The sequence below is a fragment of the Pseudophryne corroboree genome, chromosome 10, assembly GCF_028390025.1.
Source record: "Pseudophryne corroboree isolate aPseCor3 chromosome 10, aPseCor3.hap2, whole genome shotgun sequence".
NCBI classification, from domain to species: Eukaryota; Metazoa; Chordata; class Amphibia; order Anura; family Myobatrachidae; genus Pseudophryne; species Pseudophryne corroboree.
Window position 1 is genome coordinate 326,541,955 of NC_086453.1, and position 12,456 is coordinate 326,554,410.

A 12,456-nucleotide genomic window follows, 5' to 3' on the forward strand; every position below is an offset into this window, starting at 1 on the left:
ATGTGGGCATTATACACAGGTGCAGCAGTATATACATGTGGGCATTATACACAGGTGCAGCAGTATATACATGTGGGCATTATACACAGGTGCAGCAGTATATACATGTGGGCATTATACACAGGTGCAGAAGTATATACATGTGGGCATTATACACAGGCGCAGCAGTATATACATGTGGGCATTATACACAGGTGCAGCAGTATATACATGTGGGCATTATACACAGGTGCAGCAGTATATACATGTGGGCATTATACACAGGTGCATATACACAGGAGCAGCAGTATATACATGTGGGCATTGTACACAGGTGCAGCAGTATATACATGTGGGCATTATACACAGGTGCAGCAGTATATACATGTGGGCATTATACACAGGTGCAGCAGTATATACATGTGGGCATTATACACAGGTGCAGCGGTATATACATGTGGGCATTGTACACAGGTGCAGCAGTATATACATGTGGGCATTATACACAGGTGCAGCAGTATATACATGTGGGCATTATACACAGGTGCAGCAGTATATACATGTGGGCATTATACACAGGAGCAGCAGTATATACATGTGGGCATTGTACACAGGTGCAGCAGTATATACATGTGGGCATTATACACTGGTGCAGCAGTATATACATGTGGACATTATACACAGGTGCAGCAGTATATACATGTGGGCATTATACACAGGTGCAGCGGTATATACATGTGGGCATTATACACAGGTGCAGCAGTATATACTGGAAATTTGGTGAGATTTGATCAGAGAAGTGTGGAAAAGATAGGCAGTGGAAGTACTGCCTCACCTGTCATAGACTTTTTACTCCAGAGTTTTTTAACTATAAAAAATTGTCAAATAATACAAAGAAGATACTTATATATTCTTTGTATGTTTCATATAATTTTTATATTCAAAACTCTGTTGTATACGTTAGTATGACAGGAAAGGCTCTCACCTCACCGCACATCACTGATATATATATGTATATATATATACAATTATACATATATATATATATATATATATATATGTATGTGACCCTTATTTATAAAGCTGGCCATACACTGAAAGATAATTGGTCAAATCAGGCAGATCAATGACATTTCTTACTGATTACCTGTCAGCGTATTGTATGGACATGAAAGATAATCTGCCAGCATGTTTGATCTGCTTCAGTAAATGACTGTACATTTGATCTTACCATTAGACTGTAAAATCGTGAATATAAATCTCTCAATATTTAAAGTCATGTCAACATATTTTGCGACCATTGCTCCTGTGTAAGGTGTCCTGGAAAAGTCTTCCAGTATACGGCCAGCTTTAGGAGACACAAGTGATGTGCAGCGCCGTACATAGGGTACTTTGAACGTACAGTACAGTCAAAATACAATTAGTACAGCAACGCATAATAAGTACACAAAGGTACATAATTACACAAAATTACAGTTACGCAAAAAGAGGGTCCTGGTTGTGGGTGTGTGAGTGTGTGTATATATATATACATATAGGGGGAGATTCAAATGTTTGAAAAGTCAGTTGGGTGTCTGTTTTTTCCTTTCTAATAGACAGAAAAGGCAGACAGCCAACCGACTTTTCAAACATTTGAATTCCCCCCAAAGAGAGAGAGAGATACACTGTATATACTCTCACAGCAGCATGTAAGGCACATGTGCATATTTGGGAATTATTATATATTTTTCTCCCATGTAATAGTTGGAGTAGATGGATGCAGAACATTAAATATGTGTAATAATAATAATAATTAATACTAATAACAATAGTGAGTAATAACACCCACACACACTCCCACTCTCTGCCTCTTCCTGGGTCCCAGGCGACTCTCACTCCAGGCAGGGCTGCCGCTGTTGCCCTTTTAAGAAGCGCTGCCAGGAGGTGGGCGTGTCCACGTGTCGTCACTGCCCTACCCATTCATATAAGTGTCCTCCCCGGGCTCAGCAGCAGCGGCCAGCAGGGATTTACACACGGGGAAGCGGCTGCAGAGCAGGGACAGCAGCAGCCGGGATTCTAGCACTACAGCAGCCGGGAGAGGCTCTGGCAATGTGGGGGGAGCTGCCTGCCAGGCACTGAGGAGGGTGACATGTCCCCATGCAGAGGTAACAGCCCCATGTAGTGCGCATTGTGTTATTCTGTAGTGCACAGTGCTGCTGGCTTCCCATTGCTGCACAGTGTGAGGTTCTGAGTGACCGTACTGTACTTGTGTGTTCATAGGAGACAGTACACGTACACACCTAGGGGCTGTGACTGCTGTCTGCCACTGGAGAGTGTAAGCTCTTTGGGTCACTTATTCTTAGAACTCTTCCCTGCCCCCTACTTCTGTTTTACAGCTGTATAATTACGATTATTAATATAAAATCCAGCCTCTAGATAAGCAGCTTCTTCATATGCAGGTCTGTGGTGGCATGTAGTGCTGTACTGTGTATGGGTGATGCAGTGTGGGCTGCTGTGTCAGGCTAGGGTCTGTGGTGGCATGTAGTGCTGTACTGTGTATGGGTGATGCAGTGTGGGCTACTGGCAGGCTAGGGTCTGTGGTGGCATGTAGTGCTGTACTGTGTATGGATGATGCAGGGTGGGCTGCTGGCAGGCTAGGGTCTGTGGTGGCATGTAGTGCTGTACTGTGTATGGATGATGCAGGGTGGGCTGCTGGCAGGCTAGGGTCTGTGTTGGCATGTAGTGCTGTACTGTGTATGGGTGATGCAGGGTGGGCTGCTGTCAGGGTAGGGTCTATGGTGGCATGTAGTGCTGTACTGTGTATGGGTGATGCAGGGTGGGCTGCTGTCAGGCTAGGGTCTGTGGTGGCATGTAGTGCTGTACTGTGTATGGATGATGCAGGGTGGGCTGCTGTCAGGGTAGGGTCTGTGGTGGCATGTAGTGCTGTACTGTGTATGGGTGATGCAGTGTGGGCTACTGGCAGGCTAGGGTCTGTGGTGGCATGTAGTGCTGTACTGTGTATAGGTGATGCAGTGTGGGCTACTGGCAGGCTAGGGTCTGTGGTGGCATGTAGTGCTGTACTGTGTATGGGTGATGCAGTGTAGGCTACTGGCAGGCTAGGGTCTGTGGTTGCATGTAGTGCTGTGTATGGATGATGCAGGGTGGGCTGCTGTCAGGGTAGGGTCTATGGTGGCATGTAGTGCTGTACTGTGTATGGGTGATGCAGGGTGGGCTGCTGTCAGGCTAGGGTCTGTGGTGGCATGTAGTGCTGTACTGTGTATGGATGATGCAGGGTGGGCTGCTGTCAGGCTAGGGTCTGTGGTGGCATGTAGTGCTGTACTGTGTATGGGTGATGCAGGGTGGGCTACTGGCAGGGTAGGGTCTGGTTGCATGTAGTGCTGTACTGTGTATGGATGATGCAGAGTGGGCTACTGGCAGGCTAGGGTCTGTGGTGGCATGTAGTGCTGTACTGTGTATTGGTGATGCAGGGTGGGCTACTGGCAGGCTAGGGTCTGTGGTGGCATGTAGTGCTGTACTGTGTATGGGTGATGCAGAGTGGGCTACTGGCAGGCTAGGGTCTGTGGTGGCATGTAGTGCTGTGTATGGGTGATGCAGAGTGGGCTACTGGCAGGCTAGGGTCTGTGTTGGCATGTAGTGCTGTACTGTGTATGGGTGATGCAGAGTGGGCTACTGGCAGGCTAGGGTCTGTGGTGGCATGTAGTGCTGTGTATGGGTGATGCAGAGTGGGCTACTGGCAGGCTAGGGTCTGGTGGCATGTAGTGCTGTACTGTGTATGGGTGATGCAGAGTGGGCTACTGGCAGGCTAGGGTCTGTGTTGGCATGTAGTGCTGTACTGTGTATGGGTGATGCAGAGTGGGCTACTGGCAGGCTAGGGCCTGTGGTGGCATGTAGTGCTGTACTGTGTATGGGTGATGCAGAGTGGCCTACTGGCAGGCTAGGGTCTGTGGTGGCATGTAGTGCTGTACTGTATATGGGTGATGCAGAGTGGGCTACTGGCAGGCTAGGGTCTGTGGTGGCATGTAGTGCTGTACTGTGTATGGGTGATGCAGTGTAGGCTACTGGCAGGCTAGGGTCTGTGGTTGCATGTAGTGCTGTGTATGGGTGATGCAGTGTAGACTACTGGCAGGCTAGGGTCTGTGGTTGCATGTAGTGCTGTGTATGGGTGATGCAGTGTGGGCTACTGGCAGGCTAGGGTCTGTGGTGGCATGTAGTGCTGTACTGTGTATGGGTGATGCAGAGTGGGCTACTGGCAGGCTAGGGTCTGTGGTGGCATGTAGTGCTGTACTGTGTATGGGTGATGCAGAGTGGGCTACTGGCAGGCTAGGGTCTGTGGTGGCATGTAGTGCTGTACTGTGTATGGGTGATGCAGAGTGGGCTACTGGCAGGCTAGGGTCTGTGGTGGCATGTAGTGCTGTACTGTGTATGGGTGATGCAGAGTGGGCTACTGGCAGGCTAGGGTCTGTGGTGGCATGTAGTGCTGTACTGTGTATGGGTGATGCAGAGTGGGCTACTGGCAAGCTAGGGTCTGTGGTGGCATATAGTGCTGTACTGTGTATTGGTGATGCAGGGTGGGCTACTGGCAGGCTAGGGTCTGTGGTGGCATGTAGTGCTGTACTGTGTATGGGTGATGCAGAGTGGGCTACTGGCAGGCTAGGGTCTGTGGTGGCATGTAGTGCTGTGTATGGGTGATGCAGAGTGGGCTACTGGCAGGCTAGGGTCTGTGTTGGCATGTAGTGCTGTACTGTGTATGGGTGATGCAGAGTGGGCTACTAGCAGGCTAGGGTCTGTGGTGGCATGTAGTGCTGTGTATGGGTGATGCAGTGTAGGCTACTGGCAGGCTAGGGTCTGTGGTTGCATGTAGTGCTGTGTATGGGTGATGCAGTGTGGGCTACTGGCAGGCTAGGGTCTGTGGTGGCATGTAGTGCTGTACTGTGTACAGGTGATGCAGTGTGGGCTACTGGCAGGCTAGGGTCTGTGGTGGCATGTAGTGCTGTACTGTGTATGGGTGATGCAGTGTGGGCTACTGACATGCTATGGTGGCAGTGGCTGATGCTCACGGTGATTAGCTGAAGTTGCTACGTATTACATATTCTCTGCATTTCCTCCGATATGTCCTGTGGATGCAAATAATAGATTCTCTTGTTTCACACTGAATTTTTACATATTGCATTGCTATAGACCGCATTCATACAGGTACAGAGTTGGGATTAAAAAAAAAAGAAAAAGAAAATAAGTGTGTGTATTTTACACACACATTATAAAACTGTACATATATTAATGAGAGAATACTGGAGCTATATAAGTGTGTGTGTGATATATAATTTTTATATTTTATTACACCACCAGTAAACGTGTGTGTGTGTGTGTGTGTGTGTATGTATGTATATACACACACTTATATATATATATGTATATAATATACATTTTTTTTATAATATTCTTTGTCAGAATGACTTGACTTTTATTCCTATAGTCTTGAAATTTCTGATACATTTTCTTTGTTAAACATATAGCTGCACAAATACATTGCACTTAATGTTTGGATGTGTGGAAACTGCAGCAGACGTGACATCTTGCAGATAAATCACAGTGTAAAACTTTATTGTGTGTGTATATATGTGAAAGACAATCCCCCATATCTCATCTGGGGGAAGTGTGTGTGTGTTGGGGGGGTTTGTGATCATTGAAAAAAGTGCTAAGTAGGTTCCGGGAGTGGTGTCCCTTTAAGGGGGTGTGTTGCTGGCTAAAGGTGCACCTGCCACACAGGTATAACAAGAATTGTTGCTAAGCAACTGTCGGGTGAAGAAAGGTGAGGTTGGGGCTTTTTTTTATTTTATTATTTTTTTATTTTACGGGCTGGTGCCTTGTTGATTTCTGAAGCAATCAGCATTGTAAACATATAATATGGACTATGTACCCTTCCAGTGCGGAATACATATGTCTAATCTTGAACATTAATTGATAAGGTACAAGATTTTCATTCGAGAATTTTCCTCTATATTCCGGATCCTATCACTGCAAATCACACTGTGCTGCAAATATATACAATCTAAATGGTGCGTTCGCTGTAGGTGCCACTTGTGTGCAGGTGACATCCGCATGATGTGAGTGGAACATAGGTCAGCCGTAATGTGACTCACTGATCCGTATCTCTCTACGGTGCAATCTAGTGGTCTAGGTTGTAAATGTTGTACTGACTAGTACACTGTCAGCGCGGTTTCTTCCTTCAGTAGTAACAATGCAAGCTGTCGGGGTTCCTATTACTGCACCATATATTTCACTCAGAGGATATTCTGTGGCAAAATGTGTCCTATCGCTGGAAAATATGATTGGTGGGAAAAATGCACCTTTTACTGTAATAGGCAAATAACTAAAATAGAGTTTAACAACGGGTGTATGTATGTATATATATATATATATATATATATATATATATATATATATATATATATATATATATATATATATATATATATATATATATATATATTATATTCTGTTCTAAGCCTGGTAGTAGTTACCTGGGGCATTGCTTCTAGTGTATTACTAAACTATTGTTGGGTATGTCATAGTGCAAATACTGTTGTGTGGGAGTTTATGTACTGGATATAAACATACCGTGCTCTTCTAAATGTTACAGGTGTACTTAAAGGTACACTATGTGACTATAGAGTCTGTATAGTCCACTGGATTTATCTCCATGTCTAAAATCTAGTTAGATGACAGGCTGCCTTGTCTGTGGGACCAGAGACTAGGCCAACACATTGTGGGAGCGATTACGCATGGTGGTCCAGGTACTAAACTAGTGACAGATCAGGAATCTTAATTTGGTCAGATGTTGGAAATTCTAGTTGCGTTTCAATTGAGATCATCACATGGACAGCAACTTGATTGCTCAAGTTGGACTTTGATCTGCTTGAGCAATGATCAGGGCGGTTTTTGGGGCAATTTACCAAAATCTCCATCCAAACTGCAAATCGTGTTGTCAGCTGAATTGTGATTTTACCCGGTGGGCATGTTTCACTTAGGCTATAGGTTTCTGTATTTTCTGACCTTGGCCTACACAATTTCAGATGGTTATTTTCTGGTATTCTGGTCCTCTGTGATCTATCCAAAGTCGCACTTCTGTCTGTTCCACCTAACGATGGTCTCCCAAACTTACCTGACAATGGACAAGTGGCTCTCCAGAGATGTGTTGGTTTATGTCATCAACCTGCGCTCATTCATAAAGTATGACTGACGGGGGAAATCTACAACCCGAACGCCCCATGTTCCTTGCTACGGAGGCAGGGTGTAAAGGTAGTATTTATTTTTTAGGGCTGGTTAAAATACAGGAGCTAGGTAACCAGTTAATGGATGACCTCTTTTGATTCCTTTAAGATCCTACTGGCTTCCAGATTTTATTGGCTGATTCCAGAAATTTCCCTAAGCCTCAGTAATGTCCCACTGCACTGTAGGATCAGAATTCTATTCAAGAGAAGCATACAAGCTTGCACTGACAATGGCGGCCAATAAATCTACCAATGGGTCTCTAGACTGGGGGAGGAAATTGGGCCTAGATGGGTAGCATCCTGACGAGACAGAATGCTGTGTGACAATTCTGTGCAAGTATCCCATCCCCCACCTCATCCCTTTTTTCCTTCCTCATGGCTCACCTGTGACTTACTATGGTATGTCTGCTGCATGCAAACAGGTATCATCATCAGCCTATTGTCATTTCTTTCATCCGTCACGTACTGTACAGCCCAAATCACCCCTCGCTCATTCATTCAGCTCAGGATTTCCTCCCCATTAGTCAGAAATATACTGCAGCAAGTTATGGGTGTGAGACGACGGGTTACAATAGTTGAGCATAAGAATATGCTTTGAAGAAGTAGCATACACCGGGAGGAAGTTTGTGATCTATATCTGCTGAGAAATGTGACAATAAAAAAATGTTTGGTACCATGCTTACATAACTTCATGTAAGGCGGGTGAAACGCTGAGACGGAGTACACGGCGTTCTCACATAATGTCACGCTTTGACTTTTGAACGGCTCATGGCTGCCAACTGCCCCTGCCTATTGAGCAAAAAAGATGTTTCTGTCTAACCATGCCCCCGTAGTTTCTTTTTTTTTCTTTGGGTTGTTGTGTGTTTTTTTTTTTTTTGTGTTTAATAACCACTTACTCTTATGTGTCTTGTTGTGGTGCGTTAGGTGGAATGAGATTTACAGGTCTTTTTACTAAGCCTTGGATGAAGATAAAGTACCAGCCAATCAGCTCCTAACTGTCATGTAACAGGCTGGGTCTAAAAAAAAAGACAAAAGCTGATTGGCTGCTACTTTACTCCGTTCACTTAATCTCCTTCCAAGATTTAAGAAATGGACCCCTATAGGGGAGATCAGTCTGCCCCTCACCTCACCATATATTTCCTGTCCCACATTAGGGTTCTACTATCATATTAGGAATACTTCATTAGACCCTACTAGAAAGTCTCCCTCGATCCTAACCCGTCCTATATATCTGGCACTTGTTACGGGGGGAGCTCTGAGTTTGTATCGGAAAACTGCAGACTTTCTCTATAAAGCGCTTTATTTGTTCAATCTCCTGTTATGTTAGTCTGTGACCATTGTAAATGATGGGAGAGCATGAAAATACAATATTAAGGGGTCTCTACTAAGCCTTGGAGAGAGAGAGAAGGGGTCTATTTACTAAGCCTTGAATGGAGATAGAGTACCAACTCCTAACTGTCATTTTTCAAACACAGCCTGCAACATGGCAGCTAGGAGCTGATTGGCTGGTACTTTATCTCTCTCCACTTTATTACTTTCCAAGATTTAGCACATAGACCCCAGAGATAAGGAAAATGTGTAAATGAACTCCTTAAGGAGAAAGGAATTAATACTCTTATTTAAAAAAACATTTATACATTTAATACAATTATACTCTTGATACATTTATAATTCTCATTTACTATACTTTTTTTTTTTTTTTTTATACATTTATACTCTTTAATTTGTTTTCATATGTGCTGGAAGTTTTGACATTGTAAGAAAACTTTTTCGCACCTTTTGGATCATGGGATTGCGCTTCCCCTTTAAGGGTCTGTCATTGACGTTCCTACGTGATGGAGGAGCCGTGTCACACTTTGGCCTCTCCTCCTTACACTGACTACCGTCTCATTAATAATATGCCAGCAAGCAGTGCAAGGTGATACCTTTTTATTTAATTACAGGAGCGTAGAACTGTAAGGATCACTCCCTTCATCAGTAGTGAATAATAAAAGCTTACTCCTTTATCTGGAGGAAATAAAAATCCCAGAGTAACATTGTGTCCAAGCTTCAGAGTGTGTCACTGGTTCTGTATGTTTCCAAAGTCTATTCTGCCTCTTGTCTTTCACTGTTTAATCAGTGCGGGGAATTGGAATTCAGTATACAGAACAAGATCCGTACTTGTATAAACCTGGTCTAGCACTGAGCTGCTCAACTGGTCCTTGGATAAATCTAGATCATTGTGTTAAATGCGACCTAGCGGACAGTGGAGGTGGGAGGTCGGGGGTCATAGCGCGTGACTAACGTCATCTGACAGCCCCACACATCCACTGATCAATGCTGTGATTTGTCCTATTGAACAAGCAATAATGAAACATACTAAGACCCCATAGACTGTCCAATTTAATGGGAACGTGAGCGAGAAACAGGAGGGTGGTCTGCACACCTCTAGAGAGCTGTATGACATTTGGGAGTCTCGTTAAGAGTAGGCAAATTTGATTTAATATCCACAATTCAGAGGTTATCATACTGTGGGGGAGATGTAGCAAACCTTGGGTTGTTACTTTATCCCTCTCCGCCAGCTCCTAACTGTCATTTTTAATAAGCTGTGTTAGACAAATGACAGAAGCCAATTGGTTAATATTTCCTTTCTCCACCCTAGAGATGTACTAAGCTTCCAAGGGGGGGAGAGAAAGTACTAACCAGTCTCCAACTGCCATGTTACAGGTTGTGTTTGAAAAATGACAGGAGCTGATTGGTTGGTTAGTTTCTCTCTCCAAGACTTGGTACATCTGCCCTTACGTCTTTCCAAGGCTTAATACACCTCTCCAAGTATAACATAAATATTAATTCGCCCAGAGACTGAGATGACCTAGAGCACAGCTATAATACATATCAAAAATAAAGATTTCCTGTGGATATTCCAGTCCTTATATTAAACTATAACGGCTTTTGTGACTGAAAAATATCTTCCCCACTTAACTCCTGCTGGACAGTTTAGCACATTTACTTGTTTGTATTTTAGATGAAACATTTGCAATAAACTGATTGGCGCATAGCTTCTTTTTTTTTTCCTCACAAGTTACACGGTGAAAGAGCCTCTTATTGGTTGCTGTGGCTTATTGCAGATTAAGCACCTCAATGGAACTTCAGTGAATGAGGCCTAGTGACTAAATGTGTTCTAAACCCAGATACAGAGACTGCATTGTTTAGGAGGTGCGGGAAACATTAGAATGTCTTTACGAGGTATTGGGCTTTTCCTCACTAGTGAAGCCTGAAGGGTGTTAGCCTAAATTTCTAGGTAAATCTGAAAACCAGCAAATTAATGAATCCTACCCTAATGTTGTTACTGTATGATGTGTATATGGACAGTCACTGATACACTGCTTAATCATGCTACTTGTACTATATTAAGAAATAAGTTCTCACTGACCAGACATTCTCTTGTTTTACAAAAGACCCTCCAACCCCACCCCCACTCCAGCCCTAACAATCTTTTCAGAGAAGTTCCATACAAGAAGGACGTTAATCACCGTAAAGCTCAACAACCTAGTAACGAAGGCCATAGTACAGGTTACAAAGCTTTTTAACCTTCTGCTTGATATGAATTTTCCAAGTTCGACTTGTCAACAATCTGTAATTGCTTTTGTGTCCCCCTCCCCCGTTTTTTCATTTTTTTTTCCCCCCCCCTCTTTCCTGTCAAAGTAGGCTTGTCCAACCGCACATTCATAATAATACTGCCCATTGACAATTCTGCACAGCAGCTTAAGGCAGGTCACCTCATGTGACACAAAGACTGCTTGTCTGCCACAAGCTGGACTGAGGATTTTCTCCTCCCCCCAACGCTTGGAAGCTGGGCAACATTTTTTAAAAGAGAAACAAAAAATAATCTTTTTTTAGCGCGTGCATAAATATTTTTAAACGTTTGTTAAAAGTTTAGCATTCCACAGGGATTTTGGAGCAGACCCTAGTTTGCACAATCGCTCTGTTGACAGATGAGTTTAGATGGGATCTGTGCTCGGACACGCTGGTAATGACAATTTGGGGACAGCTATGGCAGGTGGGGGTAGGGATACAATGGATGCCTACAAGGCTTCTGTTTTATCAGATTTACAGATGCTAAGTATTTACGGAAAACTATGCAAAATCCTGATTGTCTGTGATATGACTTTTTTTTTTTTTTCTTTTTTTTTTTTGTGGGATTTTGTTTTTCTTTTAGAGTGCTTTTTTGCAAATCTAGTCTCCTCTTGGGCTGCTATGAATATTCATGGCTGTTATTGAGAGAGTGAACAGCAACTATAATTATATTATAGTGTAATAGCAGCAGGATGCTCTGTGTTCCAGAGAAACATTCTATCCCCCATACTATGTAGCGTGCATTATAATGTATAAGAATGGAACCCTTCTAGTGTTAAAGGGCCTAGTTCAGAGATGTACGGTACATAAACCCAAAGGTTTTCTCACAGCTCCGATGTGTTCAGAAGCCGCACTGCAGATTTGGGGCTGTGATGTCTCTTACGGTCCCCCCAAATGTTACAGCAATCATGCTTCTGGCATTTGGGGGTGGAGACAGGAAGTTTCCCCAAAAACGGGGACGGAATGTTTGCAAGCTTGGTTCGTTCGTGGAACTCCAGCCCCCATTCAGGCAATACAGGTTGAGTATCCCTTATCCAAAATGCTTGGGACCAGAAGTATTTTGGATATCGGATTTTTCCGTATTTTGGAATAATTGCATACCATAATGAGATGCGATGGGACCCAAGTCTAAGCACAGAATGCATTTATGTTACATATACACCTTATACACACATCCTGAAGGTCATTTTAGCCAATATTTTTTATAACTTTGTGCATTAAACAAAGTGTGTCTACATTCACACAATTCATTTATGTTTCATATACACCTTATACACACATCCTGAAGGTCATTTTAGCCAATATTTTTTATAACTTTGTGCATTAAACAAAGTGTGTCTACATTCACACAATTCATTTATGTTTCATATACACCTTATACACACAGCCTGAAGGTCATTTAATACAATATTATTAACTTTGTGTATTAAACAAAGTTTGTGTACATTAAGCCATCAAAAAACAAAGGTTTCACGATCTCACTCACTCAAAAAAGTCCGTATTTCGGAATATTTGGATATGGGATACTCAGCCTGTATTACTTGTGTGTTTCTTTTATGTTGCAGATACTTGAGTATTTATTAGTTTTGTT

The 12,456-nt window shown here is 43.3% G+C and overlaps 1 protein-coding gene across 1 annotated transcript in view; it reads left to right on the plus strand.

The window, feature by feature from the left end:
* Nucleotides 1-1,960: 1,960 nt before the first annotated feature.
* The window catches only part of ERRFI1 (ERBB receptor feedback inhibitor 1), a 28,900-nt gene continuing 18,404 nt past the window's right edge, over nucleotides 1,961-12,456 (plus strand). The window contains exon 1 of the mRNA XM_063943557.1: nucleotides 1,961-2,123. The gene's annotated coding sequence lies outside the window, so the exon portion shown is untranslated. The remainder of the gene's footprint in view (nucleotides 2,124-12,456) is intronic.